General features: G+C 42.3%; 1 non-coding gene across 1 annotated transcript; it reads left to right on the top strand.

Annotated features, from left to right (window-relative positions):
* The first annotated feature begins 2,073 nt into the window (after positions 1 to 2,073).
* Positions 2,074 to 2,217, top strand: LOC142454120 (small nucleolar RNA SNORA48). Its single transcript, XR_012785642.1, has one exon. It is a non-coding gene; the product is annotated as a small nucleolar RNA SNORA48 (small nucleolar RNA).
* Positions 2,218 to 6,410: the final 4,193 nt, after the last annotated feature.

Genomic DNA, 6,410 nt, shown 5'->3' with positions numbered 1-6,410 from the left:
GGAGGTGGGAGGGTGGAGAGAAAGGGGGAATTTATCGCAATGATCTACATATAACCCCTTCCCAGAGGGACTGACAACAGAAAAGTGGGTGAAGGGAGACAGCAGTCAGTGTAAGACATGAAAAAAAAATTTATCAAGGGTTCATGAGGGAGGCAAGGTGGGAGAGAGGGAAAATGAAGAGCTGATATCAAGGGCTCAAGTAGAAAGAAATGTTTTGAAAATGATGATGGCAACATATGTACAAGTGTGCTTGACACAATGGATAGATTTATGGATTGTGATAAGAGTTGTAAGAGTCCCCAATGAAATGAGAAGAAGAAGAAGAAGAAGAAGAAGAAGAAGAAGAAGAAGAAGAAGAAGAAGAAGAAGAAGAAGAAGAAGAAGAAGAAGGAGAAAGGGTTTTATATCAAGGAGTAATTGTATATCAAGAAAGTATTCAGTCCAGTTAAGATCTAGGTCATAAGTCAAATACTAGTCCATAAGTCCCTCTTCAGACTCACACAGTCACGTGCAAGAATGCAGAATGCAGGAAGATGGGCTAAGGGTGTGAAGTTGTCTGGTGGTAGCCATGGCACAGGACTCACAGGTCCAGAGTGGCTTGCTAGCATGAAGGGAAAAGCAGAGAGAGTGGGGAGTCACCCACCAGAGAGCTATTCATCTCAGTTGTACCTACAAAGGAGGTCATCAAGTTGCAACCTGAGGGACAGGCTAAACTCCACCCAAATCTTCTTACAGGTGACATATTGGCACTAAAAACTAACTTTCACAAGCGACTTCTTTAGGAGTAGATCTGCCGACATCTCTTCCTAGCCTTTCTTAGTCTAGAAGCTGATACCTGTCTCGGTGGATGACTTTGCTTCTATTGAAATAACGCTGACATGGCATCCACCATCCCTGACACCACAGGATGACAGAGTGACAGACAGGTGGTAGGTTGATGCACGCAGCCCTAGTTAAGTTACACATTAATTTGCATTCCTCTCCTCAAAGTACATTTTGCAATCGGTTGACCAATCCTACTCTTGTTGTTAGGCGCCATCCAGTTGGCTTTACCTCAGTGAGATACTGTGGACTACAGAACCAAACACAGCCTGGCCTGCGTCCTCCTCACACCTGTCCTTGCCATCTTGGGCGGGGTTGCTAGGGACGTTGGTCAATACCTCCTGGGCCACATGAAAATGTTTTTGTCTGGATACATCTGTTGTCGTTAGGATCTATTGAGTCCATTTCACCTCCTAGGCCTCAGTCACCCTGCATGCAATAGAAGGAAACACTGCTCCATCCTCACAATACTTGCTATGATTGGGCCTGTCGTCGCAGCCATCGGGTCAGTTCATCTCCCTGAAGGATGTGCCTGGCCACAGGAGCCCTGCTGCTGTAGTGGTTACATGTTGGATTATGATCCGCAGTTAAAAACTACACAGGAAAATAGACTGGAGTTTCTACTCCAGTCTCAGAAACCAAACCGACAGGGAGTCGTCACGAGTCAGCCTTGAGTTGATGGCACTGAGCAAATGAAGTTGAGTTTTACAAAAATAATACTGAATGGTGTTCCAAAGTAACTGTACCAGCTGCCACTCCCACGGGCACGGCGGGGATTCTCCCTGTTCCACACTGTCACCAGCACTTGGTATTTCCAGACGAAAATGCTGCCAGTTTAGTAATAATAAAAATCGATTGAAGCTATATATATATATATGTATATATATAAAATTTTCTTGATATTACAATTGAATCTCAGTTCCTATATTTGTGAACCATTTCATTTATGTTCTTCTGTGAATACCTATTTGCGACTTCATCCCACCGCACCTTTTTAATTAGATTGTTAGTCTTTTTCTAATTAGTTAGTAAGACATTACATGCTCTAGATACTAGACCATACTAAGTATTGAAAATATTCTTTCAGTTTGTGCCTTAGTTGGATAGAAGTTTGTTTGTTATTTGAATATAGTTAAACTTATCCTTCTTGTTTGCTTATCTTGGGTCTTATTTAAGAAACCCTTTCTTATCAGAGAATATAAGGATGTACTGACATGTTTCCCTAAAAAGCTGTAGAAAAAAACTTCAGTATAACCCTGGCTATGGGCAAAGAGACACCTGATCAGTGGTCCTGCTCTTATATCAGCCAGGGATAGACCCAACTTGAAGCCCTTTGCTCATCCTAGCTTGATGCCTGGATTGTGGCCAGAGCTGTTTCATGCCTCGGGCACATTAAAAAAAAAACTACAACAAAACCATCAGCATCAATAAGCACCTATTAAACACTTCTTCTTTCCCTTCTCTCTGCACGGTCTCTCTGCCATAAATCATTTCTTAGCACAAGTGTGAGGTTATTTCTGGATTCTCCTGGTGCACAGGGTTCAAAACCACGAGCATCTCCATGGGAGAGAGGGGAGGCAGTTGGCTTCTGTAAAGAACTGCAGTGTCAGAACCCCTATGCAGGACACTGTGAGTCAGAATCAACTCCATGGCAGTGGGTTTAGTGTGTTTTATGTGCACACATGGGGTTACCAGGTGCTGGAATCAATTAAGGTTTAGTGAGTAATTAGGTGCTCACTGTGAAGCCTATTGTGGACTTTGGAGTCCTGGTGGTGCTGTAAATTAGGCATTTGGTAGATAATCCACAAGGTCACCTGTTCAAACTCCCCTACCACTCTGTGGGAGAAGTATGAGGCTATATCTACTCCCCTGAGACCTAACGTTTCTCAAACACTAGATAGGGTCAATATGAGATGGGATTTATTCGAGGGCAGTGGGCCATTGTATACTGCACAGTCTTTCTGTGGATAGAGTTGATCTGCTTTGTCACATGTGCAGTCCGTGGCTGTTGCCATTGCTAATACTCATGACTGCCCCACCCGCAACAGACTTAGGGAGGGCCCTGTCTGTGCCATCTTCCCGCTCCAGTGTGGTTGTGACTACTATGACCCAGGGGGCTTTCATCAGCCGATCATTTCTCCTTGGTTCTTTTCTCTGTTGTTTTGGAAGTTTAAATACAGTAACTGGAACACATTGGGATTTGGGGACATAATTCTTGCTTCATTTCTCCAATTCTGCAACCATGATTAGTCATTCCCATTATCATTTGAATAACCGTTTTCGTCCTTTATCTTTATTTTCTCCTTTTGGAATTCCTGTTAGTTACACGTTAACACTTTTCACTTCCTCTCCTGTGTCTCTGAGCCTCTGTTATCAGCACACTCATGATCTTTCCTCTTGTTTTAGATTCTAATGCTTGCATGTATGGGTCAGAATCCTTATGAAGCTTTGGTGCAGTGCTCAGCTAACTGAAAGGATGGTAGTTCAAATCCACCAGAAAGCTATACTGGTCTGCTTCCATAACAATCACAGCTTTCAACACTGTGGGGGAAGTTCTCCTCTCTTATAGGATGGTTGTGAGTTATAATTGTCTCTATGGGAACCAGTTTTCAACCTGTACTCATGGCCCTCTGTCATTGAGACTCCAACTCGTAGCAACCTTATCTAAGGTTACCTAAGGCTGTAACATCCACAGGAGCAGTTAACCTCATCTGTTTCCTATTGTTTAGGAATCCAAAATTCAAACTTCTTAAGCCCAATCACTTGAGTTATTAAAAGAAATGCTAGGCATAGAAGGCAAGCAGAATGGGAAGGTTCTATCTTACAATGCTGGAGGCAGATGACTACAAGCTCAGACTCTCCAAGGGTCTGTGTCAGTCGAAGCTGAGATAGAACAAGGCCTCTCCCACTCCGGAACTATGAGAACGTGCAGTTCTGCTCTCCCAAGTCACCCACTCCCGGGCGATTCTGTTAGAGGCGTAGCAAGAAACTCAACCAGCCTCTCAGCCTCTCGTGGAATTTGTCCCACACACGCCTTTTGTGTTTCCTCTTTGTGAATCCTGGATGATCTCTTTTTCTTCCTCAGTCCATTCGGGCTCTTTCTTCTTCGCAACTCTTTCCAAACCATCGTTTAAGCCATTGGTTTAGTTTCCACTTCATCCCAATCGTTCTTTTCTCTGCCACCCTTTCCCAAGAGTTCATGTTTTCCCAATACACAGTTCAATAACCTCATGGCTTCCCTTTACGTTAAGCTTGTGTGTCTGTGAACCCATAAAACCCAATTCTTTACATCCTGAGAAACCTCACTTTGTGATCTTTGAGGATTTCATTCTTCTGTGTTCTGCTGGCTTGTATGCATAGAATCTCGCCTCCTTCTGAGTTTGCGTTTTCAGCTGCCAATGACAGTATGTCCTTGACCGCAGCTCCCTGCCCAGTTGCGAATCAGTGTGTGAGCAGTTCAAATCGGAGTTGCTCCAGGCCCCCTCAGACACATAGACAGAGATGTGGAGACACCTCGACATGTGGTTTCACTCTGCCCAGGGGAATTGGGTTTTGCTTCTGCTTCAGTGTCCTGGTACTCCACAAATTGGGGGAAATATAAATTAAATTACCGGATTGTGTTTTTCTTTTCTTCTTCTTCTTCCTTTTTGGTTTGGTTTTGATGACACGGATATTGTGACTCTGAATTCCAAACTCGTGAAGTTACAAATTCTTAGAACAATTTTTTTTCCATCCAAACAGCACTGAGGCCAACCATTTCCCCTCGGAGCAGGGACTTTATTTGCTCAGAATCCCAGCTTTATGAAAGCAAGTGTCCTTTGAGGTTACACTCCATTGGCAGGCCTTGTTTGTACCTCCCCCTTCACATTAAAGCAGAAGTTCAAGGTCTCCAGAGTTCTCCAGACTCCCCAGGCAAAGCCCATGTTCGCGCTCATGCTTCCTCCTTATTTCCCAAGTTCCTGCTTCCACTTTCATCTTGACCTCTGCAGCATCTTTTTGTGCCAAATCAAAAAGAGGAATAATGCTACTGTAGCTGTCTATCTACTTTTCATCTACATACCCACCATTATTGTCAATCTACCTACCTACATAATGTATCATTTATTTGTCCATCTATTTATCATCTATCCCTCCACCTACTTATGCTTAAGTTTATCTATTTATCTACCTAACTATATATATATATCATCTATTATCTATCTACCTAACTATATATATATGCATCATCTATCTATCTATCTATCTATCTATCTATCCATCCATCCATCTACCCTGGTGGCATAGTGGTTACAGATTGGGCAGTTTGAATCATAAACCACTCTATGAGAAGACTGGGCTTTCTTCTCTCAAAAAGAATTACAATCTTGGAGACCCACAGGGGGAGTTTCACTAATCTATGTATCTATATTTGCATTGAGTTGTAATCCACACTGAACCTAAAATCCTTAAACTTAGCAAGTGCTTCAAGTCCTCCTCAGTTTCAGCAAGCAAGGTTGTGTCATCTGTATATCACAGGTTGTTGATAAACCTCTTTCAAATCCAGATGCCACACTCTTTTTCATAAATTCCAGCTTCTCTGGTGATTTTCTCGGTATACATATTGGATAAGTATGGTGAGAGGATATAGCATGACACACATCTTTCCTGGTTTTAAACCTTGAAATATCCTCTTCACTGTGTATTATAACTCAATGTGAAGCACACCAAAACACTCACCACTGGACAAGTATCAAAAACAGAAAAGATTGAAGGTGTCAAGAAATCATCTTGCTTGGAGGCACAATCAATGCTCATGGAAGCAGAAATCAAGAGAGGAAACATGCTTTTCACAATGTAAATCTTCTGCCCAAGACCTCTTCAGAGTATTGAAAAGCACAGGTATTACTTTCAGGACTACAGACTCAAGCCATGGTATTTTTAACAGCCTTATATGCATGTGAAAATTGGACACTGAATAAGGGAGCTGGAAGACAAATTGATGCATTTGAATTTCGGTGCTGGAGAAGAATAATGAATTACCCCGGACTGCCAAAAGAACGAACAAATCTGTCTTGGAAGAAGTATAGCTAGAATGCTACTTAGAAGTGAGGATGGTGAAACTTCTCACATACTTGAAACATGATGTCAGGAGAGAGCAGTCCTTAGAAAAAAGAAGCATCATGCTTGTTAAAGTAGAGGGGCAGCAAAAAAGAGGAAGACCCTCAGCTAGATGAACACAGTGGCTGAAAAAATAGGCTCAAATATAAGAATAATTGTGAGGATGGAGGAGAACAAAGCAGTGTTCACTGTGCCACAATTGGTTCCACGGCACCTAAAGCCAACATCTGTCTGTCTGTCTACCTATCCATCATCTATCATCTCTTTCCAGCATTTTAATTTTTTCAATGAGGATGGTCAGAGTAGCCTTGGGTACCTCACTCACTGCCATTGAGCTGAGGCCAACTCATAGCAACCATAAAAGACAGGGTAGAAATGCAACTGTGAGTTTCTGAGACTGTGATTCTTTTTTTTAAATAAATACTTTATTGGTAGCTTTTACAGCTCTTATCACAATCCATATATTCATCCATTGTGTCAAGCACATTTGT

This window comes from Tenrec ecaudatus, chromosome 7 (assembly GCF_050624435.1).
Source record: "Tenrec ecaudatus isolate mTenEca1 chromosome 7, mTenEca1.hap1, whole genome shotgun sequence".
NCBI classification, from domain to species: Eukaryota; Metazoa; Chordata; class Mammalia; order Afrosoricida; family Tenrecidae; genus Tenrec; species Tenrec ecaudatus.
This window is presented reverse-complemented; position numbering and strand designations above follow the sequence as displayed.